The 27912-nt window shown below is 43.4% G+C and overlaps 1 protein-coding gene across 11 annotated transcripts in view; it reads right to left on the bottom strand.

Moving 5' to 3' along the window:
- Nucleotides 1-27912, bottom strand: part of MACF1 (microtubule actin crosslinking factor 1) — a 328942-nt gene that overhangs the window by 270851 nt on the left and 30179 nt on the right. The gene's annotated exons all lie outside the window — the stretch shown is intronic.

Here is a 27912-nt window from a genome sequence, read left to right as displayed (position 1 = left end):
TGCTTGAGATTCTCTCTTTACCTCTTGCCCCTCCCTCAACTCGTGCACATGTGCCCATGCTCTCTCTCTCATATAAATAAATCTTTTTTAAAAAGTGGTTTATCTGCATCATTATACTCATCTTTTAAAATGTCTTTATTTAAAAAAACGTAAATTTTAATTTACATATGAGAAAATAAGTTAAGCAATCTGCCTAAAAGTCACACTCTGGTACTCTGGCTCATCTTACCATAAAAGCCTCAGCATCCTAGAAACCCATGGCAACGAACGGAGTTAGACTCCATGGAAGAACGCCTCCCAAGAGAGACACCCTTCTCCCCAGTCCTGAAGGTTTTCCAAGCAACCTGCCATGCAGGCCGCCATTCGGTGACTTGGGGTAGAACAAATACGGGGAATGTCAAACATAATGTTCCATAAAACTCCCAATTATGCAGGTTGGATGCAGGTGAAGAAACTGTATAAGCGGCACTGTGAAAACAAAGAAAAAGGAGTGTGCCCACGTGAAAAGATCAGGCTAAATAAGATTAACAGCTGCTAAGATAGCAGGGAGGGGAACATTTTTAAATAATAAAAGTATCCAACCCAAGCTTTTGTGCCTTCCGATGCTACCAGCCAGTCAACAGTACCAACAAGGCAGCCAACCACTGTGCGCAGATCTGAATATTTATTAGGAGTCAAGGGGGACACAATATATGTTTCCTCTTTTCAAAAGAACAATTTCATGGGCAAGATTCAATGGTTAAAAGGGACCTTAATGTTTACAGAGCGTAAGTTAGACAATGGGAAACAGTAAAAAAAAAAAAAAAACAACAAGAGTCTATGATGTATTAATTACTGTGAGAATCACTATATCTTTGAGGTCACCGAGTCCCAAAGACCAGATCCTTGGATTCCTCATCTGTGAAGTAAGGCTGCAGACAGAGAAAGGCAGACATTAAACATCAGTTCAGACCGTGTGTCTGTTTCCTGCATATTCCACTTATTTCTCCTGGAAGAGAGTGGATAATAGAGGACAGTGCAAAGAATTTGAGTTGTAGAGTCAAAATACCTGGATTCCAGAGTCTACCTCAAGATCCAACTTTGCCACAAACTAGCTATGTGAGCAGAAGGCCCAAATTCCTATAAAACACTAGTTATTCGGGGCGCCTGGGTGGCACAGCGGTTAAAACGTCTGCCTTCGGCTCAGGGCGTGATCCCGGAGTTCTGGGATCGAGCCCCACATCAGGCTCCTCCGCTATGAGCCTGCTTCTACCTCTCCCACTCCCCCTGCTTGTGTTCCCTCTCTCGCTGGCTGTCTCCATCTCTGTCGAATAAATAAATAAATACATAAAAATCTTTTAAAAAAAAAAACACTAGTTATTCTTTTCTTTTTAGGTCACAAACTCTAATGAAAATCTGATGAAAACTAAGACACTCTCACTAGAAAAGGGCACATATTGACCTACATACAAACTGTTGTTTAGCAGTGGAGAGAGGTCAATGAACCACAGGTAGAGAACCTCTAAACTGATCTGCATGATCCATCCTGTGTCATGATCTGAAAGCAACATAGTGCAATGTGAATCTAAGAATGTAAAAGAACAATCAATTAGCCAGGGAGGAACTGGGTGCTCTTGCTTTAACGCCACTATAAAATCCTATTCAGAGACTCCTCCCACCTGAAGGAGCAAAGCAGCCCAGACAACAGGAATCTAACAGCAGGAAAAACTGACTTTTAAAACAGCCACTTGAACTAAGTGCATTTTAAAAGACAACACATGCTAGTTTGTCATTTCCTCTGTGTGTTTCACCACTGGAATTGTTTAATAACATTTTATCAGATAAAAATTAAACAAAAACAAGGATGTTTGGCATTATGAAGTGAGGGACGGTTCCAACTCAAGGCTTCTGGGAAAGGTGGGGGGGGCAGCAACCTTGACTCCAGTTGTATTCTTGCAGACCACGGACCTTTCCTCAAAATCAGGGCATTTCAAAGCACCATAGTCCAATACCACTACATGCTCTTTGTGGCTGTTCATCTTTCATCCTCGTGGTTCCACACAGCGAAGAGTGAGGTGAAACCTCAGGTGGCAGGAGGGATGCTCCCTGAGTTCCAGACAAAGATGAACAATGTGAGAGGCTCAGAATCTGGCAGTCTAACAGGCACTCTCTGGCCAGCTGCTGACAGAGGGGGAAAAAAGCCCTGCTGTCTCCAACAGCCCTGACAAAGGCACAGACACCTCAGAACGAAGTGGAACTTGACTGAATGCAGGCAGATGGGGGAGTGCAGAGGGCAGTGGGTGAGATGCAGTCCTTAGGGCTGCCTGTTCTACAGGGACAGGATGACGGCTAAAAAGGAATACCTGCCCTGCCCTTGAGTGGGCTCAGGAACACCAGAACCTAGGTGGAGTGAAGGCCCGAGTCAGGTTCAGGACATAAATCCTGAAACAGGAGGACAAGTCTGCCAGTAGAGAGTCAGAACTGAGGAGAAAGTTCTAGGCTGATGAAGAGAAAAAAAGCCCTACCCTGGAGTTTACACAGTCCCCCAAAATCACTCTACGAGTCAGTTACTTCCATAATTCTTTCAAAGCAATCTTTCTTCTAAAAACAAAGGTCCTTCTCCCACAGGCACCCCCACATCAGGACGAGGGAAGCTAAACCTGGACAGCCAGTTCAAGGAATTCGCCCAGCCATTCATTCTACATACATTTGTTGCGTACTCACCACACACCAGGCACCAACCTAGGTGCTGGGAACACAGAACTCAGAGTCTAATGGGATAGAGAGCAGGATAAAAAAGGAATCACCTGTCTGCTCAGATTCAGGGAAGATGAGGGTCATAGGTGGTCCAACTGAAGGCACAGCTGACTTCCAACTGCTCACTCTCTAGACCAGCCCTAAAGACAAGAGGTTTAGGGATATGAAAGGTAACTCTCCTCATATAAATACACCCCCCCTTTTTTTTGAGGCCAGTTGGTACTGTTACTCCAAAGCAGCTGCTGACCCAGGAAGACAGCAAAAATGTCTCCAGTGACTTAAGAAGCCAGTAACAAAAGCAGGTGCCGGGTTCATGGTCCTATTCAGGGAGCAAAAAAGATCACTTTCTTCATTGTCTCCCAATGGCAGCAGTGTCTGATGGAAAAAGGGGTTGAATTACACCTTGTCCCTCTGGTCTGCTAGAGAGAAAATGAGTTTGCCATCTGAAGAAAGAGCTGTCCCCAGGGCCGGAGCTGCCTCTGCAGGGCTGAGGAACAGAAGACAAAAGAAGTCAGACCTCATGCTTAGAAGGAGAGAACCGAAATGGCAAAACCAAGGGAGGCTTTCAGGGAACCAAGTGTTTTTAAACAATTCCAGTGGTGAAACACACAGAGGAAATGACAGCTAAGGTCCAAGGAGATCTGCCCACTCTGTGCTCAACCCAGGCTTGGAGAGCTACTTTGTACAGACCAGACTTAGACTCTGGGGTCTGGCAACAAGTTTAAAAAGGCCTTGTGCTAACAGACACATGAAAAAGTGTTCAAAATCATTAGCCATCAGGGAAATTCAAATCAAAACCACATTGAGATACCACCTTACGCCAGTCAGAATGGCAAAAATTGACACGGCAGGAAACAACAAAAGTTGGAGAGGATATGGAGAAAGGGGATTCCTCTCACACTGTGGCTGGGAATGCAAGTTGGTACAGCCACTTTGGAAAACAGTGTGGAGGTCCCTTAAAAAGTTAAAAATTGAGCTACCCTATGATCCAGCAATCGCACTATTGGGTATTTACCCCAAAGATGCAGATGTAGTGAAGAGAAGGGCCATATGCACCCCAATGTTCACAGCAGCATTGTCCAAAATAGCTAAGTTGTGGAAGGAGCCGAGATGCCCTTCAACAGATGACTGGATTAAGAAGATGTGGTCCATATAAACAATGGAATATTACTCAGCCATCAAAAAGAACGATTTCACAACACTTGCAGCAACACGGATGGGACTGGAAGAGATAATGCTAAGTGAAATAAGTCAAGCAGAGAAAGACAATTATCATATGGTTTCACTCATCTAAGGAACATAGGAAGTAGAAAGATTGGTAGGAGAAGAAAGGGAAGAAAGGGGGGGTAAACAGAAGGGGGAATGAGCTATGAGAGACTGTGGACTCTGGGAAACAAACTGAGGGCTTCAGAGGGGAGGGTGGTGGGGGAATGGGACAAGCCAGTGATGGGTATTAAGGAGGGCACGTATTGCATGGTGCACTGGGTGTTACACGCAAGTAATGAATCATGGAACTTCACATCAAAAACTAGGGATGTACTGTATGGTGACTAACATAATATAACAAAAAATTATTATAAAAAAATAAATAAAATAAAATAATTAAAAATACATAAAAAGGCCTTGTGCTTTTAGGCCACATGCTCTCAAATCCGTTCCCTCTCCTTGATCCTTTTCTTTCTGGCTGTGCGGTCCATGGAAAAACAGATGAATCCTAGGAGTCCTCTCCTCCCTACAATGGTTATGTAATACTACAAGACCAAACAAGGTGAAAAGGACTGACCAATTGGGAGGAAAGGCAAAAACACCTGCTCTTAAGGTCAATCTGTATCTGCCATGACCTCTGATTCTAGCTCTACCTAAGACTTAAGATCCCCTCTAGGTTTATAACATCATAAAGTAACCTAATAGCCTCACAAGGCATTCTGGGGACATAAGAAAAAGGTCAGAGACAAGAATCACCTACTACTGGAACAAGGTTATGGACCTCCAACAGAGAGATGGGAGGGAAGGACATTTATTTCAACAAAAGCATCCTGACAGAGCTACAGGCATCCAGGTTTAATGGAGATCAACAGTTTCCCCCTCCTCCAGGAAAGCTTCTCTCATTAAATCCATCAGGACCCAGAGGACACAGCTGCACTCCATGTCAGATAAAGGTGCCCGCTAAGGAGAACCACATTTAGTTATTCTGACAAACCCGGGGGGAGAAAAGTGCTTGCTGGCTCAATTCACCTGAGCTCCTCCACCAGCAAATAAAACAAGTCTCCAAGACGACAGGCCACCAACTTCCCGTAGCATTCCTATGTTGCTTTTGAGCAGAGGAAGGAGGCAAAATAAACATTTTTGAAACTCAGATTCTAGACACTAAAAATAGCATAATGGAATTTTCCTCTGAAGCTGGCTTTTCCTAAAAATGAGGTTATATTAGGGGAAAAAAAAAAAAGGCAAGAAAGATTGTACAGTGATGACTCCAGGATGGCAGCGTTTGAGTTCTAAGAAACTAGTATCTTGAGTCTAATATTCAGTGGGGAAACATCACAATGTTAAGGAGGGGCTAAAAGTACCTAACAGGCAGAACCTCAGTAAGGTGCCAGCAGCTGTTTAATGAGTATTTGTACATACGTATCTGCTATAGTGTTATCTATACTTGTCTACATGCTTGAAATAGTCATAATAAAAAATTAAAGTCATAGATCAGACTATCCATCAAACTTACAAATAGATATACTGTTTGGCTCAGTAAATGCACACCTAAGAATTTTTCCTATAGATATACATATGCAAAATGACAAGTGTGCAACAGGCTTTTCACTGCAGCATTTTGTAATAACAAAAGATCATCCATCAGTAGGGAACTGGCTAAACAAATGATAGTACATCTACATAACGGAATAATAAGCGGGGCGGGGGTGGGGGGAGAGAAGGTCTTTATGAGCTAAAACAGATTCATCTTCAAGATGTAAGTAAAACAAAGAAAGGTCAGAGTATATGTTATCCTCTATGTTTTTTGTTTATTTTTTTTTTTTACAAAGGAGGGAAGAAAAATATATAGAATTTAGGTTCCAGAAAGTCAGGGACTTTTATCTGTTTTCTTCACTGTTTATCCCCAGAGCCTAGCTTAGTACCTGGAACATAGGAGGTGCTCAACAAATATTTGTTAAATAAATAAGTGCACGAATCATCTCTGGACGGCACAAAAAACTAATAATAATGATTGTCTTCAGGGAGGGGGAAAGGCTGGCTGGAGTGAAAGGAAGATTTTTCGCTGAACATCTTTTTGTACCTTTTGAATAGTCAATTACGGGAACGTATTACCTAGTCAAAACATAAACGAAAGCTTAAAAGCCGAGAACTGGAGATTCTAAATCCTGACCCCAGCACTGCCACGGACCACATACCTCCTCACTCAATCATTCATACATTCAACAAGCCTGCCCTGTGCCATTTGTACAGCACGGAGGAGAGAGGTGAAGAGCTCAGAGCCTCTTCTCTCAAGCAGTGTATGCTCTAGGAGTGAGACGAGCACGTGTACCAACATGCAGTACAGCGCAGCTGATGCTGGTAAAGGTGCACGGAAGCAAAGAAGCACATGGAAGCCTAGGGAAGGCTTCCCAAAGGAGATGGTGCTGCAACTGGAACTTCGGGGCCAGACAGAACTAGATTGACGGGGGCAGGAGTGCTGGAGACAGAAAAAGGAAAGTAGAAACATGAGAGAGCACAATGCATTTAAGGAACTTAAAATAGTTTGACATGGCTAGAGTGTAGGGTACTCTCTACCCTGGAAGAATGATGACGGGACATGAAAGCTTTGCATGCCATGCTAAAGAAACCGTATTTCACCCTAAAGACAATGGAAAGTCATCGAAAGCATTTATGCTTGGGAGTGACTATTTTTTTATAATTAGGTATTAATTTCAGAAGTGCATTCTAGCAGCTGTGAAAGGAAGGGGAGCAAGACAGAAGAGAGGGGAACCAGTTAGGACACTATCACAGTTAAATGCTGAGAAATAACAGAATCATAACAAAGAAAGCAGCACTGGGAATGCGAAGAAAGGAAGGGGTGTGCAATCTGAGGTAGAATTATTTACATGGCATTTGATCACTATTTTATTTGAGCTAGACTGGGGGTGGGTGGATGGACCATGTGAGGTAAGATTCTCAAATGATTCCCAAATACCTCACTCGTGTGACTAGGTGGAAGACAGTGCCTTAAAGTAAGGTACAGGAAAGAGAAAAGCAGGCTTGCCGGGGTGGAGATGAAGGGTTCAGTGTGGAACATGTGGAGTAAAAGACACCTACAAGGTACGTGAAAGAAGTCCTCCAAAACCCAGAGATAAGTGCATGGAGCTCAGGAGAGAGCTCTGACCCAGCAGTTGAATCTATGTGTCTGAATAAGATCATTCCAGAAAACTCTGTAGAGGGCCAAAGACAAAATCTTAGAAGCACCTGTTTTTTTTTTTTAATTTTTATTTTTTTAAGATTTTATTTATTTATTTGACAGAGATAGAGACAGCCAGCGAGAGAGGGAACACAGGCAGGGGGAGTGAGAGAGGAAGAAGCAGGCCCCCAGCAGAGGAGCCTGATGTGGGGCTCGATCCCAGGACTCTGGGATCATGCCCTGAGCCGAAGGCGGATGCTTAACGACCATGCCACCCAGGCACCCCTAGAAAGCACCTTTATCAAAAGGAAAACAAACCTGTGAAGGAAGGAAGAAAATCAGGAGAGGATAAGGTCACAATAAGTTAGGGAAGGAGAAACTTTCAAGGACCATGGAGCGTTTCACAGAGTCAAGTACACAGGAAGGTCATGTAAGATCAGGACTGAAAAACCCCCATTGGATCTGGCAATTAGGAGGTGATTAATGACCTTGGCAACAGCAATTTCAGGAGAGCAGAGGGGATTGGAAGCTAAAGGGCAGGGACATATACCACACTTAAGAATCTTGGAGGAAACAAAGAACATGGCTGTGAAAGGGGAAACACCTAACATCTCTTGTTCTCCACTTCACATCCCATAATATATCTGTGTATTTAAGAAAAATAAGTAGGAAAATGCGCATAAAATAGTGCTAGCACTTTATTAAGTGTTAGGTACAGAATAATAATCCAATATATTAATAATACATTAAAACTGGTTCCATTTACTCCATAAATTACCAACTACTTTTGGACACTTATGTGCTGGCAATAATGTGGGAGATACAATGGAGTTTATGATACAGTCCTCAACCTTGAGGAGCTTCCAATCTTGCACATGTACGAATGGGATATTAAAGTACAATATAAAAGATACAGAAAAAAAATGACCCTCAGCATTTAAGAAATTAGGAACTAACTTCCAGTGGGGTTGATCAAAGGTTTCCTGAAGGACTCTGAGGTGGGTTGTGAACAATGAGTAGGATTCCACATGGCAGACACAGTGAGTGAAGGCCCTCCAGGAAGACAGTCTTGTCTGGCTCAAACCCGAGCCGGCAGCAGGAGAGGGTGCTGGAAAGGTTATTAATGGAGGGTGTTAAGTTTCAGGATGAGATGACGGAGCCCTGCCTCTCTTCTGACTGTCGCTGTGGCGTGCCAACTGCCTGTGGGCCATTTCCACCTGAGCATGCCATGACAGCCAGCACTCAAGTTATTAAAAGTGAAGCCACAGTTTCCCTCCCCAAATTGATACCTCCTTTTAATTTCCCACTTCGAGTAATGGCATCCTTTACCTAGACCACTGTTGAGTTCTTTTCAGTTCTTCCCACTGCCTCTCATCATCATCTCCTTTACTCAACAGCCGGCCTCTCCCGTCTAATCCTTGTTAACTCACACCCGAATTGCTAAAAGGGCCTCCACAGAATGGATTTCTCTCCTTCTCACCCAATCCATGTTACACGCGGTACAACATCAGTCTTCCTAAAACACAGCCTCAATTAAATCATCCCAATACAGGGGCGCCTGGGTGGCTCAGTAATTGAGCGTCTGCCTTCGGCTCAAGGCGTGATCCCGGCGTTCTGGGACTGATTCCCCACATCAGGCTCCTCCACTGGGAGCCTGCTTCTTCCTCTCCCACTCCCCTTGCTTGTGTTCCCTCTCTCGCTGGCTGTCTCTATCTCTGTTAAATAAATAAATCTTTAAAAAAATAAAAATTAAAATTAAAAAAAATCATCCCAATACATAAAACCTCCAACAGCAACACAAAACCTACCAGAGGAAAAAAATCTCACGGAAGTGTAAAAACTCAACTACATGGTACAATGTCTGTGGAGGGCAATTTAACAAAATGTATCTAAAATTTTTTAAAGTGTGCAGTGACTTTTGACCCTGTAATCTCACTTAGGAATTTATACAAAAGAAATGTGGTCACGTGCACAAAGAAAAAAATACAGACATACATACAAGAATATTCATCTCATTGTTTAAAACATCAAATGCAGAATTACCTTAAAGTCCAACAACAGGGGGACTGGCTTAGGTGCAGTACACCCATCCGAGGGAATATTGACAGCAATATAAATTATTATATGGGTATGTATTTCTTGACACTTTCACCATAAAGAAAACAAGTTACAAACAGTATATTTTTGCAAAATATATATTTACATGTATGTATCACAGAAGAAATATCTGAAAGAAAATATAGCAAAATGTTTACAGTGGTTATCCAAGTGATGGGATTTCAGGTGACTTTAATTTTTTTTTTAAGATTTCACTTTTAAGTAATCTCTATACCCAACATGGGGCTCGAACTGAAAACCCCAAGAGCAAGAGCCCCATGCTCTACCGACTGAGCCAGCCAGGCACCCTTGGGAGACTTTAATTTTATAGTTTTCGTTATTTTATAATTTTCATACAGTACACCCAGATACTTTGTGAAATAAAAAGAGGAGGGGAGATTCTACCACAACTAATATCCAACAGTAGCATAGCTCTTTGAGACTTCCCAAATGCAGAGACAGCAGAATCTGTATAGACAACCCAACAACTCAACCAAGTGTACGGCACCAGAGAAACAAGGATGAAGAAGGTCTGATGTGCCCTCATTAAACTCTTCGTGTAAAGGAGCCAGACGATTAAACAGATAACTGTAAAATAAGATAAGTACTATTACAAGGGGATGTATAAAGCACCATGAGAACTCAGATGAGGAGATAAGTTCTATCTTTTCTGGTTGGGGCAGGGGGAAAGAAGCCGGAACATCATAAAAAGCTAGTTAGTTTTGAGCTAGCATGAAGACTGCTTTACAGTATGAACAGGAGTCTGGGAACAGACGGAGTAGAAAGAACACCCAAAGCACAGGAAAGTGCATAAACAAGGGATGAAACTGAGAATCAGGCCCATTCTAAGAAGTCTGAACTTCACCCTGAAGGAACAGAAAGCAGTGAGCACTGGAGTTTTCAACAAGGGATAAAGTGTAAAACTCAAGCACATGGTATAATTTCCGTGAAGACTACTTTTGCAAAATGTATCTTAAAAAATTTTTAAGAGTACAATGACTTGGACCCTGCAAAAGTCACTGGCAGTAAGCCAAAGATGATGAAGATCTCAAACAGGGCCGTGGATCCAGCCAGGATGGACGGATGAGAAAGGGTGGGTGCTGAGATGAACAAACAGAACTAGTGTCCAATCAGATATGGAGAATGAAGAAGACAAAAAAACAGACGAACCCCAAATCCCTAGCTCGGGCAAATAGGTGGAGAATGATACTGGTATCAGAGAGAGGGTACACAAGAAGAGAAGTGGGTTTGGTTGGGCAGGGGAAAGAAGGGGGATGATGATGAGCTTTGGTTTGGGATATATTAAAGAGAATTTCTGCAAGCTCTGAGGTGGAAAAGGACAGTAGTTATTTGGAAATACAAGTTTGGACCCCAGGGAAAAGTCCTTGGAGATTCTGATTTGAGAATTCATCACCATACACATAGACAACGTTGATAAATGAAATCGCCAGAGTAGGTAAACTCATCCAGGGAGAGCACACAGAGTGAGAGGGAAAGAGGTCAAAAGAGGGTCAAATGCTGTGACAAGGTCAAAGAGCACGAGAAGTGAAGGAGACTCAGGAACTCTGCAAGTAGGTCAGCAAAGGTGATGGCAGTTTCAGTTGGGATGGTGGTCACAGCAGCCAGGCTACAGGGGGTTAATATGACGAGTGGCTTAAAAAAAAAAAAAAAAAAAAAAAAAGGCAGAAAGAGAAAGAAGAGACCAGCTTAAAAGAATTTTTGCCCTAGGATGGAGGAAATGTAAACATATTTATAAAGAGTGTCTAGGTGGGGAGAGACTGAGAATACAAACCATGTGCGTGCCCAGAGGCCTGCCTCCCTCTGACCCAGGAGGAATGTGGGAAGGACTGGAAGATCACAGGTGTACTGAGAGGCAGAGCCATGGGAAGTGCAAGGAGACATAACCTGCTGAGAGTTACCAGGTGGGGTGGAGCAGCAAGTCTCAGGAGAGGGGAAAGTCTGGGAGAGCTGCTATAGGGACAAGGAGCAGGAGTCAACCAGAAGAGAAGAGAAGCAAGGGCAGGGTTCAGAGTCAAGCTGTGGCTGGAGCTTGTACATTTGTAAAGGAGTCAGTCAGCATAATGCTATGCAGCAGAACTCGGTAGCTCGGTGGAGAAAATGAACATGGGTCCAACTCTGGGGAAAGGAAAGTAAGGTTTGGCAGCAAGAGACTTGGAAATGCCAGGACAGGTGTTGTCGTATAGGATAGAGGTGGGGAAGGCAATGACACCATTCAGAGGCTGAGAGACTGGAAAAGAGGCAGAGACCAGGCTTCATAAGCAGAAAGGAATAGAAGCGGAAGAAAGACGCTTGTGACCAGACTCTGGGATTTCTAGGAGGAGGGGAGCAATTTCAGGTCACCTCAAATACTCTTCCCCTAGAAACTTAGCCATTCACACAACCCAAATTGATGCCATGCCGACTTCCAAGCCATGCTCTGATATGTAACCTAGATCTTCAGATGGGCTTTCATTCCAATGAGAGAGTGGCAGGACTGAGGCCTCCTAAACTTCTTCCTTCCTGAACTTTAAGATTTGATCTGGATCTCTGGGTGCATTATCAGTAACTTCTTTTTATTGACTGGGAGATTACAGGAGTTGTCATGTGTGTGGAGTTGCTAAAAATAAAAAGTTTAAGAAACTGCCTAATTGCTGGTTTAGCAATTCCCTCAGGGTCCTGGAGCCAGCTGATGTAGGACAGGAGTCACAGCCCTTCTGGGGGCCCTGGATCCTTCCCCCAGCGCTAAAGGACAATGGTAAGGATAACAAATCAAGAGTAATCGTATTCCATAGGGAGGCAGGAGTGGGGTTTGCTAACAAGGTAAGCGACATCCAGGACTGGGGTGGGAAAATGAGTTCGTACCCTTTCACTGTGAAGCCTGAATCTACTCTCGTCTCACAGGACAGGAAAACCTAAACAAGCTACTCACTCGTTTCCTAAATGTCTAGGCTCCCATGCAGCCTCGTAGCCCACCCTATACAAAAACAAAGAGACTCGAATCCTCTCAGAGGGTGAGTCAGGACACTGCCACCAGAAAGGACTGCTGGCTTACAATGCTGATTCACTCTGAGAGCCCCAGCTTCCTTCCAAGCCTTCTCCTTTCACCCAAAAACAAAGAGGTCAATGATCACAAAAGGTGATTTCTTATATTAAAGTACACTGACAGACGGATTGAGATTTTGAGGGTGGCTATCTGGATAAGAATCTGGAATGTGGCCCCCGTATCAGCCTGGTTGGTGGTTCGTTCCTTTTGCACGGAGATGGACCCTGCTGTGTGAGACCAAAAAAAAGTAACTGCAAATGTTTGTTTAATGCAGCTCTCGTTCACCTTCACTTGGGTCACTGCCTTCTTTTGCTCACAAACACTTAATTGTCTCTGAAAAGTAGGTCAGCGCCTTGTGGAACAAGCTGGAGGGGGTGCTAAGGCCCAGCCTATCACTCCAACAGGCCCGGAGAGGCCCAAGCCGTGTCTAGGAGACCAAGACCAGTCAACAGTGCATCATGCCCAGAGCGCTCCAGGTGCTCCGGGCAGCAACCTGGCTCCTGCCATTCCTAGGTGGTGATTCAGCAGGCGGGGACGGCAGAAGATGCCCAGGATGTGGGGCTGAGGTTCATTTGAGTCCAAGAAATACTTGTCCCGCTCTGATGGTTAATGAGGTGTCCCCAATCATCCCTGAATGGAGGGAGCAAGAGGTGAACAATCAGAATGCTAAACTCTTCCCCACCGTCCATATGGTCCCTTCTGTAGAATACCAAGCATTGCTCAACCATAAATGGAGCTGTCTGAACTTCTCCCCACTCCTTTCCCAAATATTTTCTTCAGGACACCCAAAAATAAACACCGTTCCTGGCCCATGAGCTAGAGGTACGTTCTTAGCACTGTAAGCTCACCTCTGAACATGGCGGATGATGCAGAAGGGGTTAAAGTTTTTTTAACAGGACACATCATGCTCCTGGGTCCAAATACTCCATCCACCCAGAATTCTAAGGTGGGAGAGACATCCCCCTGAAACCTCCCCCAACCTCTAGCTGGCTAGTTTACTAAATATAGGATATTGCTTCAGAGTCAAAAAGCAGGGGCCCAGGGAAATGAGGCGACAGAGGGCTGGTAGTTTGGGAAACAGCTACCAGAGGGTCAGCTGTCCAGCTGGCTCTGGAATCTGAAAACTCCCAAACCTAACAACTGCCTTTCTCAGCAAGAATCAAAAGTATGTGAATCAGCTGTGGAGGATCAAGGCTGCAGAGCCCAGCTTCAGAAGCCAGTGGCAAACCACTTCCTTAGCCATTGTTCCCCACAAAGAGCAAACTGCCAGGAACTTCACCATCGACCAGCTGCCAGCTCTATGAAAGAGGAATGAGAAAAGGAGTGGGTTATCTCTTTGGCAAACACAGTGCAGGCATCTCTCTCTCTTTCCCCCACCCCTTCTCTTCTCTGTTTCTCTCTCTCTCTCTTTTTTTTCCTCTTTCCTGCTTCCTTTCTCTCTCAATCGCTTCAATTCTCTGGTTGCAAAACCAAAACCACTGACAGCCCCAATCTTTCCAAATTCTGATTATAGAACTTTCCATTATCTGCTAGCCCCATGTACCTCTTCTCCTCCTCACCCCCCACTGCTTCTCCTGCCCCACAACATACACACACTTCACCTCTAAGGGACTTTAGGGTCAGAACCACATGAACTAATAATCTGATCTCACAATATTTTTTATTATTTATTCAACTTAAGCCTAGTCTTTGTAACTAAACTGTAAAATCTACAAAGGAAGGAACCATGTCTTACCACCATTACCAAGGTTAACACTGCACATTTACTGTGAGCCAATAACCATTCTAAACACTTCACATGTGTTATTTCATTCAATCCGTAAGAATCCTAGGATGTAGATACTATCAACATGGTCACTTCACAGATGAGGGCTGAAGCACAGAGAGGCTTAAGAACTTGCCCAGGCTCACAGTAAATGGCAGAGCTGAGATTCAAACCCTGGGAGCTTAGCTCCAGAGTCCATGCTCTTAACCCTTATACTCTACACAAGTATTCCCAGGCCAGCAACAGCAGCATCTCCTGAGAACATGTTAGAAATTAGAAATTCTCGGGCACCTGGGTGGCTCAGTTGTTAAGCATCTGCCTTTGGCTCGGGTCATGATCCCGGAGTCCCAGGACTGAGACACATCAGGCTCCCTGCTGAGCAGGGAGTCTGCTTCTCCCTCTGACCCTCCCCCCTCTCATGCTCTCTCTCTAATAAATAAATAAAATCTAAAAAAAAAAAAAAGAAAGAAAGAAAGAAAAGAAAAAAGAAAGAAATTAGAAACTCTCAAGCCCCACCCCAGACTTACTGAAATCATAACCTGGGGGTGGGGCCCAAGCCCTCCAGGTGATTCTCCCAGGAACCACTGCTCTACGCTACAGTCACAAGCTCGCTGTTTCTGCTTTTCTCTACGTGCGCCACACCCAACACAGAAAGGAGTCCAGAGGAACTTCACAATGTAAAAATATTCTAAACAACTGCTTCTGAAATAATGATTAGGAGTGCACGCGGATTCTAGGGCCAACCGCCTGTCAGTGTGAAACCCAGCTCTGCTGCTTCCCACCTGTGTGGCCTTGGGCACGTCACTTAGCCTTCCTGTTCCTCAGTTTCATCGGAGAGTAAAATGTAAAAAAAAAAACAGTACCTACCTCATTTAGTTGTTGAGAGGACTGAATGACTTAATATCATGCAAAGCATTTATAAAAGTGTCTGGCACTTGGTAAATGCTACGTAAGTGCTTATTAACTACGGTCTTTGATCCATGTTACAATTAAATCCAACAAATAGGTGTCAGGCATCTATGTGCCAGGCACTGTGCTAGGCAAATGCATTCACCAACATCTCCCTGATTCATCATCAGCCTTTCAAACATTTACTGATGGCTTATTATACGCAATACTCTGTGCTATGGGATCTAAGGGTCACAGAGAACAAGGACAGCACAAAGTAACGCACCAGATAAGACGTTTTCACAAGTAACTGTAACACACAGTAGCAAGAGATAAGAATCATAAGATAGCATTGTTTGGTAGAAAGAACATGGGGTTTGAGGTCATAAGATTTATATTCAATTTCAGCTGCGTGTGACCTCAGGCAAGTCACTTAACCTCCCTGAGCCTCAGTTTCCTCAGCTGTAAAGCAGAAGACATAAACTGTACATGAAGCTCCAAAGAGCTAATATACATGAAGAGCATTTTGTAAAAGACTGTATGGACATTAGCTGTCAGTTGTTATTACTACTGCTTTTAAGTGAATTTCTTTCAATAATACTATGTAGGTTCAGAAAGATGATAGGGCTTCTACCTGAAGGGATGAGGAAAATGTTGCACCAAAAACAGAGACGTCTGAGATGGATGTGGAAGGACAAAAAAGATGCAGAAATGAAAGGAAAATCCAGGCAGAGGAAACAGCCTGAGCAAAGGCACAGAAGCAGGAAAACACAGGGCACATATAGGAAGGGCCCGAGTTCGTTCTGCTGGAATGTAAAGAATAATGGGTGAGAACATTTAAAAGGGAGGTAAAGGATAACAAAGGGGGGAAAATATGTTCATTTGTTCCCCTTATAAACATCTTTGGTAATTCAAGCAGGAGTAATGATAGAACAGTTGGTTAAAATCAGTTTTAGGATTTATTTGTGAGTCTGAAGTATTCAGCACGCCCTCTGCTCCATCCATTTTCATGGGTTGATTCAGAGCCAACTATATCGTATGTATGGAAAATGGAATACCTGTAATTATGTACTTTGTGCTTGGGCCAATTTGAAAGTGATACTGTTATTCCTCATCAAAGCTGCTCATAGGGAATTCAGGAGAGGGATCGCTCACAACTAACTGTTTTGGCCTTTAGGACCTTTTGACGACGTTATTCAAGTAAGAGAAAGCTATGTCCATCTAACACCGGCTATAAAATGAAGTGGAAAGGGTTCAAACCTCTTAGCCATTTTTCAAGTGTTTGCTGGTACCTCTAGTCACACACAATATGAAGTACATTCGTTTTGTTTTGGTTTTTGTTTGTTTTCACTCATTGTTTTTGTACAAGAAATTATTTCAACAAGATCCCTGAGTGACGGCTCGCACACGACCTAGAGTAGTAAGAATTCGCCCATACAGAAATTGAGGCTTCCAATAGATTGTTTCAGACAAATTTTTAAAGCTTTGTATGTTGATATTGTTAAATGAAATAATGTTTAATCTAGTAATTTTTGCTTGCCAAAGAGTATCTGAAAGTAAGAAATTTAACAAATCTGAACAAAGTCCATTTTTAGTTGACAGAGTAAATATAACTTGTTGAATATGCCAAATATTTTTATGTTTAAAATCCAACTGTCAGTTTTGCATAAAGAAAACTGCATAAGGGGGGAAAAAAGAAAACTACATAAGGAAAAAATATTAACTCTCCAAGAAACACGTTAAAGCTCAAAAATCAAACTGAACAATCTTGTGCATGTCTTTATAACTCCACTGTCATACAAGTGCCCCCTACTGTCCTCTGTATTTAACCTGTTTCTCTAAAATAGATTATTTTTTTTACATTCATTTTTAGATCCTTCACAAAGCACAAACATAATTCTTTAGTCATGTATATTTATACAACCATAACTGAGTAATACTAAATGTAATTTTTATTAACTTACTATAGAATTAATATATTCATTACGTTGACAACATAAAATCATCCCGAAGAGCTTTTGAAAGATGACTGGTATCTAGGCATTGGAGGTATAAAGCAGGAAATATGAAACAGGCCAATTTGGGTGGGGGAGCACACTGAGGGGATGTATCCCTGTATCTGTGATACAATGGGGCAGAAAACCTCAATGACACTGCAGTCCTCTTAAGCATAGAGAGAGAAGACTGGAGACAAATCAGTACAAATCATGCATTAGCCCTATAAGCAAACAGGAGAGTGCACATTATAGGTATCCGGGAGTTTGGAGGGGCTGCCTCTCCTTCTCAATCCCAACCTCCAGCCCCTTCGTCCACAATAAGCACAGGACACAGAAGCCCGGGCTCTTGGACTTTTAGAGGTCTAACCCAGGCCTGGTGTGGGGCGAAGAAGTCATACTCTCTTCAGAATTTTGTTAGAAACTGCAAGAGCCTATCTGAACTATCAAGACCCTCCTGCTAAGGTTCTTTATGCTTCAATCCCCTAAAAAATCTCTCCCATCATCCTGGGACCCCCCTGTTGCCAATGTTGGTTGAGGGGAAGCCAGAGGAGAACATGTAGCTTCTATGTTGTGCCAACTGTCGATGACAGGATATGTGTGTGGATACACATGTGCATGTAAACACGCACACCCACACACATGCGTATATATATCCTGCAGCCTATACCCTAGCAAGCCAGGCTGTTAATCGTTCATTGTGCTAATCGTTCATTGTGCTCACCACCCCATGGTACAGCAATTGCTCCTCAGCCCCTGACCTGTGTAACACAAACTAAGAGTCTCGGGGCACCTGGCTGGCTCAGTGGGTAGAACATGTGACTCTGGATCTCAGGGCTGTTAAGTTCAAGCCCCAAGTTGGGTGTAGAGATTACTTAAAAATAAAATCTTTAAAAACAACAACAACAAACTAAGAGTTTAGATGTGTTCCAACAGCAAGAATCCCGTTCATAATAACAGCAGAGGAGAGAGGGAGGCAGGCAAGGCGGGTAAGCCACAGGCACTGTAAAGCACTCTACCCTTGGGAAAATTAGACCAGGAAGAAATTTTTCTCCCCTAGAGTTCTGCCATGCCTGGACCCTCCGTATGGGCTCCAGTGGGTCCATCATATGTCAGGCTCCTAACAAAATGGGCTCCATCATCCATCAGACTCCTACCAAAATAGGTCCCGTAACCAAAACCCAGAGAGATGAAATCAACAAAAAACACGATTATCTTCCTTCACCTCATCCTCTTCCCCCCAGCTTTGAATCTCTAACTGTAGGGACTCAATCTAACAATATTAATATTAAAAATAATCATATTGTTAGCAACCCAAATGTCCATCAATGAATGAATGAATAAACAAAATGTGGTATATGCATACAAAGGATTATTCAGCCTTAAAAAAGGAATAAAATTCTGACACTACAATACGGATGAACCTTGAAGCCATTATGCTAAGTGAAATAAGTCAGTCACAAGAGGATAAGGAATTCCACTTACATGAAGTACCTAGAGCAGTCAAATTCATAGAGACAGAAAGCAGAATGATAGTTGCCAGGGGCTGGTAGGGGTGGGGGGATGAGGAGTTACTGTTTAATGGGTACGGATTTTAAGTTTTGAAGACAAAGTTCTGGACACGGATGGTGGTAATGGTTGCACAACAGTGTGAATGTACTTAACACCACTGAACTGTACACTTAAGAATGGTTAAAGCGGGGGCACCTGGGTGGCTTACTCAGGTGACTGACTCCTTGTTTCGGCTCAGGTCGTGATCTCAGCGATCATGGGATCGAGCCCCAAATCCGGCTCTACACTTAGCACGGAATCCCCTTGGGACTCTCTCTCCCTCTCCCTCTGCCCCTCACCCCTGCACGCTCCTGTGAGTGCTCTTTCTCTCTCTCTCATAGATAAATCTTTAAAAAGGTAAATTTTATGTTATGTATACTTTACCACAATTTTTAAAATCATATTGTTATTATGACTCTTTCTACTAAAAATTCCAATGATATACCCCCTATGTACCAACCAATGAGCTTTACATGCATTCATTCATTTAACCTTTACAAAAGCCCTGCAAGATAGCTATTATCACCAACTTCTGCTAATAAAATACAAAAAGCACACACGGCTCAGATAGGTTAAGTGACTGTCCAAGGTCATGGAGCTAGTATGTAGCAGAACCACAATTCTAACACTACATGCTTTCCACTGCAAGATGCTGCTTCCCACCCTACAGGAGAAATTAATCTGATACTGTAAAATAGCCCCAAACCAGAAGGTCCCTGGAGCAAGGAGAAAGGGCACAGGGTCCGCAACAAAAGGAAGAATTTACTGTTAAAAGTTAGGCACATGCTCTCTGATTCTATTTATAAGGCTGTTCTTCCTCTAATGATCTCCAAGAACTTTAAACGTACCAATTACCCAGCCACGTAAAACCCTGGCAAACTAGAAGAAGCTGTTTGTGTTACCACAGAACCTAAAAATGACATTTCTCATAACCTACCAAGCAATGTCTTATTTTGTAAGAATTTCTAAGGACTTCTCCAAGGTGCCCCCAAAAATCTATGAAGTAGTATGTTGCAAATTAAACTCCAGCTCCCCAAACACTAAGCAGAGCTCTGCTACAAGCAAAGTGGATCGCGATGCCTTCCTCCCCAGTCCTCTCTTCTGGGGCTCTGCTCTCACTCCAGATGGATCAGGAACAGGCCAGGCCGGGCGGCGGGCAGCTCTCGGTGAGGAACACAGAAGCGGCTGTGTCGGTCCACAGGTGGCGCTGCTTCTTAACAACCAGCTCCCACCCGGCTAGAGAGGAAGCTAGAGAGGAAGCTGGAGGGTCTGCTCCTAAGGGCAGATGACAGGAAATCGGCAGAGCCACATGCCGGTCCAGCCCGTGTCAGTCAGGACTCAAAGGGGCATCCTGCCAGGTTCCATTCCAAGGTGGGGTCACTTCCACCAGGGACTAACGTGGCTCCCCGTAGATCCAGGCACCAAAAGGGCTGAGCAGAGGATGTGGATGTGGAATCACAGCTAGGTCGCCATGAGGGAGAAGCTTTTCTGAGCCAAGTGGGAGGTGGCGCTCCACCACAGGTCAGGTAGGAAAGGGATTCAAAACAAACCCTGTAGGTCCTGTGTCTCTACCAGGGGGACAAGGAAGCTTGGTTTCATGTCTATGCTTTGAATTCCTCAAACAAAAGCCACTCTGCGGGAAAGCAAAAGCAGCCTCTCTCCCACCCCACACCGCCAACTGATTTATAGTCAGCAAGTGTCTCCTGGTGCTCAGAAAATATGCTATCAAACAGGAAATGAGAAAATATCCACTTCTTCCAGAAGGAAGGGGGAGGAATCATATCCCTGTAGAGACAGGAAATCAGCTGATGAGGATCCAAGCCTCTCTCGGGAAGCAACTGCTCCCTTCTCAAGGCAGGGGGGTGTGCAAAGCCTAGTTTCCTTCAGGCTTCAGTCACTCCCCAGGTAAGAATGTCCAAACCCGGCCTATCTTGTTATAGATCTTTACCAGTTTAGATATTTACTAATCAAATGTGGAAAATGAGGCATCTCATGCTCACATGCTAACCAAAAGCACACCTCCACAAACTTCCTATTTTTTGCTGTTGGACCGAAGGAAAGCAGCCAAAAAGTAACGTCTGCAGAGGACTCCGAGAAACCACAAGGGGCATTTGCCAACAGCCACAGGTGACCCCAACATTCAAATCTGTATCCACCCAATCTGAGGTTGTTGGGTGGGTGTGGGATACACACTAGACAAGAGGCTGAGACCTTCTTGTTTGCCAACAGCAATCAACATAATAACAGCTTTGTATTTCTACAGTGCCTGGCCAGGAGCGGCCCAAAGCTTTCTTTCCCCACTCCCAGTCTCATCCTGGGCCCCTCCCTTTGCTGAATCCCTCCACTGGGGAGGCAAAGGCAGGTAGGTAGGTATCTTTAGTCCCTGCTACAAAGGTCAGTGACTAGAAGCCTTGCCTAAGGTCATTAGCTGGTCAGATGAAACTAACACAACTTCTAATGCTTTCCCACATAAAGGAAAACTGCAAAACAAGTACTTCTCGAGAAATTCTTAGGCAATAAAAATTCTGTGTCCTATCCACAAAAATTCTTTCCTTTATCCATCTCCACTCTCTACCAATGTCTCCCAACTCAATATGCCAGGCATGCATCTGCCTGCAGTCAATGCAATTAAAGCTTCCCTCCACTATTCAACTCAACATACATTTATAAGCACTTTGAGTTGAGCACTGTGTTAAACATTAGGGACACAAAGATGAATAAGACTCCATCCCAGCTTTCAAGGTGCTCAGTTTCATGGAGGACAGAAAGACAAACAAATAACTGTTATTCAGAGGAATTGGTGACAACAAAAAGGAAGAGTATATGCTTATAATTCTTTAGCCCTCCAGCCATAGCATCCAGGGAGACTCGGAGTGCCAGTGAAACGAACCTTTCTCTCAAGAAACTTCTGAAAACATTTCTACTTTCCTCATTCCCAACTTAACACCTCCAAATGATGCTACCCAAAATGCCAAGGCTGTAAATTGGTACAACATGTAAAAACAAGAACACCACCACAATGGAAGAGAACTCTTGAGTCAGCTCTTGGAGGAAGCTCTGCAGAACCGCACCCAGGAAAGGACCTGAACAATGTGGTGAGTGTACTAAATCTCCCCCACCCCCCACCTTGTCCATCCCTCCCAGAGCCAGAGAATGGGACACGTAGGAGGATTCATCTGAAGGGAGAAAAAGAAGTAGACAACACACTCCCACACTATTCCCGTGGACCAAAACTCTCCCCACCAAGACAGTCTCAAGTAACGTCACGATGTTTCATGATCTACAAAAAGTCATTTAGCATTGTTATTCCCTCCAGATTAGTCTGCAGCGAAATCATCCCAAAGAAAGCAGGGAGGCATCTAACCTAAAACAATGTACTTTAAAAAGGGTATAAAAGCCAAAGCCCAATCATTATAAACATATTAGGGTCTTGGCTATAGTCATACTCTGTTCAAAACACCATTAATTCTCATCTTATGATAATGAGGTATTCTCTGTAACAGAAAAAAAACAAAAAAAGTATCAAGTCAAAGAGTAGTCTTTTCCGATTCAGGGACAGGTAGCAACCCCCCAATACAAATCCGTCTCTGGGTCCACATACTCAGAGTAAAAGAATGAAGAATGGAGTGATGCCTTTCCATCAACAAGAGAATAGGTCTTCGTATTAGGAGACCCCAAGACCCCTAAATTCAGCAATCAAAATACTCTGCCCTATAAACCACAGAAGACTTCAACCAATCACACTCCATTTGCTTTTCTCCACCTTCCTACTATTTGGGAAAGGCAGAGGAGTGGAAGATAGACAAATTACATTTGATATCTGGACAGTTCACGGCAGGGTGGTCCACTGCATACCTGGGCCTCACAGATGGAAAAGAGGACTAATCTAGCCTGTGTGGTAGGAGGGAATCAGAAGAAGGACAAAGACAAGACAGGGCTAAAGGAAGTGGTAGGGGTGGAAATAAGAGGTTTTATACCACTCCAGTAGCAACCCCTACAAGCAAATGGAAGGGGATCTTGGCAACCATTGAAGTGTAGGGCTGATATGACAAACAAGAGAAAGGAATATTCCCATCCCTTAACCTGCTCTGACTACCCTGCATCTCTCTTGGATTTCCTAATCCTAACCTAAGCCCTTTCTCCAGACTCACCCTAATGAGAAAGCAAGCAGCTGGGTGGTACACTTTTAATGCAAAGAAAATAAATAGCAATTAATAACTGGTTTGCACCAGAGAAGCTGGTTTGTCTAATCAGCCTACTGGTTCCAAGAAATTTCTCTCAGCATTACACCATCCTTTTATTTATATTTTTAATAAAGCCAGATCCTATGCCTAACGATGTAGCATCTCTCTTCCATCCCCTTGTCAGCCCTCCTCCTACACTTACTATCTCTTTTCCCCAATGTGGAGTCTTAATCCCATTCACTAGAGGAGGAAATAGAACCTGTCGCACAAGTATTTCATCTGCGACACTCCTCTTGGTGGCACACGCCCCATCCTGACGGGCAGGCAAGATGATGTCATTTGTTAAGTGTTCCCTCAGCCTTCTGGCCTTGAGCACCCAATCTTTAAAAGGGTGTTAAGTATTAAGAAAATCTAATCGCATCAAACATTTTGTGAATACTTGCTAAATGCAGGGCACTGTGCTAGGCAAAATGAGGAACAGAAAGAAGAATAAATCATAATCTGTGAGCCCCAGGAGCACATCTAATTGGACAAAAATGTGGGAAGTTAAAATGCAAATAATAAAATACCAATGACCATATACAGCATTACACCATCAATGGGCAAACGAGCAGTCTAAGCTAATGCTATGAGTTCAGAAGCAGAACTAGCGATCTCAGGTTAGTATGGTTCATGAAGGGTTAATGGGAAAGGCAGGACTGCAGCCAGCTCCACAAAAAAGTAGATGGCACTGGGAGAGACAGGGGAAGACTCTTCAGGAGAGGGGGTGGTTCCGGCAATGGCATAAATCATAAGGACCAAATGGAGGCCCAAAAGTAAGCGGGAGGTACGGCAATAAAAATAAGGAAGAGGTAAGGCTGAGAGACAAGAGGGGACGCGGCCGGTACGAAAGAGTAAAGGAAGGAAGGGGGCAGTTTCAAAATAAGCCTGGCAAGGGAGAAGCTGGAAGAATACAGACTAAACCTTGAACACTGACCAGTGGGACAAAGTAGAGAAAAAGACTAGAAAAGAGAACTTTTACCTTTTCCTTTGTACTGCTTAAATTTATTACAGTGAGCATGTGTAATTCTATAGTAATAATAAAGAGATTAGATACACACAGTCCAACTGTGTTTTTTCCTCTTCGGTTCTAGGACAGTATTTGTGTTCTAAAGGAACTCACAATGTCCCATACCTGCCCAGGGCCCCTTGATAAGTCTTAAACTACTAGGTAAAAAGTGCAAGCTGAAGTCACACTCCCTTTCCCACTCGCAAACAAAAAGAGCTCACAAGAATGCAAGTAAAGGTCACTTCCCTGACCCCTTTAGTCGGCATGCTTCCAGGACCAGAAGTTTTTAGAGAAAAGAAGGAGACCCGGGCCAGACAGTTCTATTCAAGGAAGTGAAGGCAAAGTATAAGATCATGGTTAAGAGCTGGAGCTTTGTAGTCCCACTGAGCTAGATTTAAATGCCTGCTCTACCATTTACTAGCTGTGACCTTGGGCAGGTTATGTTACTGGTTGAGCCCCACTTTTTCCTTCTGTAAAAAAATGATAATATCTACTTCATGGGGCCAGTCTGCAAATTAAATGGGCTAATGTATATAAAGTGCTTAACATAGTCCCTGGCACACAGTAAAAACAACTAATGGGAACTATTATTATTATTTCTTTTTTTTTTTTTTTAAGATTTTATTTATTTGAGAGAGAGCACGAGGGTGAGGGGCAGAGGGAGAGGGAGAGGGAAAAGCAGACTCTCTACTGAGCAGGGAGCCAGACATGGGGCTCAATCCCAGGACCCTGAGATGTCCATGACCCAAGTCAAAGGCAGATTCTTAACCAACAGAGCCATCCAGGCACCCCTATTATTATTTCTATTGCTATTATTAATCCATTCAGCCCATAAAAGTGAAACATCACCCATGGAAGCTACAAAACCAGATTCATCTCAGCTCCTTCTTAAATGTAGCCAAAAACCAGAGAGCAGAATTAGCAGGAGCAAGGTTAAACCTGAGTTCTTCATGTGTTCCTACTGAGAGAATCTTAGTAGTAAGTCTTAAGAGACCAGCAAAAGCTCATTTCATATATGCTCCTCTCTCTAGGTTAGAAAGTGGCTAAACCTTCTGTTATTGGTTGAATTGTGTCCCCAAAAAGATGCTGAAGTACTAACCCCCAGTATCTGTGAATGTGACTTTATCTGGAAATAGAGCCTTTACAAATGATCAAGCTCAAATGAGGTCATTGGGATGGACTCCAACCCAGTATCAGACGGGTGTTCTTATAAAAGAGAAAATCTGGACACAGAGACACATACAAATGATGTGAAAGCAAAGAGAGAGGATGCCATCTACAAGCTAAGGAATTCTAAAGCGATTAGAAGCTAGGAGAGAGGCCTGAACAGATTCTCCCCCACAGTCCTCAGAAGGAAATAACCCTGCTGACACCTTGATTTCAGACTGCTGGGCTCCAGAGCTGTAAGACAATATATTTCTTTGTTTAAGCCCCACCAGTTTGTGGTACTTCGTCATGCAGCCCCAGGAAAGTAAGATACCATGTTTTTTAACTGATATTTATCCTATTATAAACTATATATTCTTTTTTTTTTAAAGATTTTATTTATTTATTTGACAGAGATAGAGACAGCCAGCGAGAGAGGGAACACAAGCAGGGGGAGTGGGAGAGGAAGAAGCAGGCTCCCAGCAGAGGAGCCCGATGTGGGGCTCGATCCCGGAACGCCAGGATCACGCCCTGAGCGGAAGGCAGACGCTCAACCGCTGTGCCACCCAGGCGCCCCTATAAACTATATATTCTTAAAGAGAATCTTAATTTAAAAATCAACATGTGGGTGGGGCGCCTGGGTGGCTCAGTTGGTTAAGCAGGCAACTCTTGATTTCAGCTCAGGTCAGGATCTCAGGGTCGTGAGATCGACCCCACGTCAGACTCCACACTCAGCCAGGGGTCTGCCTCTCTCCTTCTCCCTCTCCCTCTGCCCCTGCTCACGGGCGCACGCTCTCTCTCTCTCTCTTTCTGGCTCTCGCTCTCTCTCAAATAATTTTTTTTTTTTTTAATCAAAGCATGGGTTATTTTTAAATGACAGGACCTGGCTACATGTACACTTCTTTCTCTACTATTCCTCATCTCCCAACAGTGAGAATATCATTATGGAAAAAACATATTAGAACCAAGATACACTCTTACTCTGTTTGAACCTGGTATATCTGCCTCCCTAATCATCCCTGAATGAACAGACAGAAGGAAAGAGAACTCATGTACATTGATTATCCACTGTGCGCCTCACATATGCAAGGTGCTGACCCACATGATCTTATTCAAACTTCACAACATCCCTGCAAGGTATGGACTATTCTCGCCATTACTAAATGAAGAAATCAATGTCTGAAAGGTTAAGTTGCCCAACAGCATACAGCCAGGAAGTGGCTGAGCCAAGATTCAAACCCCCTGTTTTTAAATACACCAACCTGCTTGAACAAGAACTTCTGAACCAATTCCCTAGATATAATTTTCTACCAAACTGTCTTTTTAATAACTATGTGCCAAATGAATCAATGAAGAGATCTTATGAATTCTAAGTCTCTCATTTTTATAGTACAGAAATCAGCCTAGACAAGTAAAGTGACTTGACCAAGGTCACAAATAAGCTAGTGGCAGAGTCAGGTAGCAACCCGTCTTTTGATTTCCACTACACCACATAAATTTGAGGACAATAGCAGTACATTAAAATAGAGAGCATGGATGCTAGAATCAGACTGCCTCAATTCAAATCTTGGTTCTGCAATTTACTGGCTGTGTGATCTTGGGCAAGTCAACCTCTCTGTTGTGTTTCCTGATCTGAAAATAGAGGTAATTATACCTCTAAAAAAATGTCTCACATGGTTGTTCTAAGGGTTGAAAGAATTTATATATAAAGTACTTACAATAGTGCCTGGCACATTAATAAGTGCTATATTTGTTAACTGCTGCTGCAACTATTATTATTAAATAATGTTAAGCAAAACACCAAAGAATATACACACAATGGCTGTACTTTTATAAAACTGCAGACAAATACACTCTGTGAGAGAGAAAAGAGAGAGGTTCTTTATTCCTGTAAATTTGTCTAACTTAATTATTAGTAATAACAATTTTTATTTACTTTGTGCAGGCTCAGTATCTAGTATGTTACAGACATTACTAAATTTCATTAAATCTAAGGCACCATCAATTGCAAAATGCACCAATAGTTCATTATTCTCCCAAACTGCCCTACAGAGTTAAGAGTTCCCCTATTCTGCATATGAGAAACCAAGGCACAGAGAAGTTAAACAATTTATGCAAGATCACGCAGCTACTAAAATGGTCAAATCAGGTTCCAATCCCAGGTCTATCAGACTCCAAAGACCCTTGCACTGAACCACTTAATCAACAACTCCACGCTTCTCAAACTTCCATGTGCACAGAATCACCCGGAAATCTTGCTAAAATGAAAACATTCAGCCAGTCTGGGGTGGAGCCCAACATTCTGCATTTCTAACAAGTCCCCAGGGGCTGCAGATGCTGACGGTCCTCACACCACCACCACCACCACCACCACAACCGAGTGCCACACTATTTTACATCCCATTACAACCTCTCCTCCTCCTGAGTCTTCACCATCTCAGTAATCAGCTCACAAAAGGACCCAGGTCCCAAATGACAGAACCTCCTAATTAAGCCTTTGTTTCTCTGCCACCTTCGCAATCCCTTTCTCTCTCCTTCGGGCTCTGTCCCTACTCTTCTTCCTAAGGCAGGCTACACAAAGCTCCCTGAGAGGAAGTTAACAGGGAGATGAAAATGAATGGCTGTGGTATCCAAGGGGACCTCTCTAATGGGAAAAAAAAAATGTTAACCTTATGCTTGGATGATTGGGGTGACAAGGTGCCAACTCAAAAGTCCACATCACTACTGTGACTCTGAATGGTAAGCGAATACTTCTGGAGTAAACTGGAAACTAAGAGTTATTTACTCCCATCATTTCTCCAAAGAATGTGTGTGACCTCTCCCCACCCCCACTCTCAGCTCAGGTCTCTGAGCAGCGCAGGTAATTATGGTCTGCCTACTTACCACAGAAACAGCTAGTTTCAATTGGGTTCACTCCTTTCCTGCTCTACCTGTCCTACATTTTAGGCATTGCCTTTGTGCTCTGGGCACTTAAGAGCACTACCAGACACGCTCAGAAGCTGCTGCACCGCACAGGAGTACGACCTAATCATCTTCCTAGAGTGGTCCTGGATGCCTGGGTTAAAAAGGAAGTCTGAAC

Source organism: Ursus arctos, unplaced genomic scaffold (assembly GCF_023065955.2).
Source record: "Ursus arctos isolate Adak ecotype North America unplaced genomic scaffold, UrsArc2.0 scaffold_32, whole genome shotgun sequence".
NCBI lineage: Eukaryota > Metazoa > Chordata > Mammalia > Carnivora > Ursidae > Ursus > Ursus arctos.
Note: the sequence above shows the minus strand (reverse complement) of the source record. Positions and strands in the feature narration are given on the sequence as shown.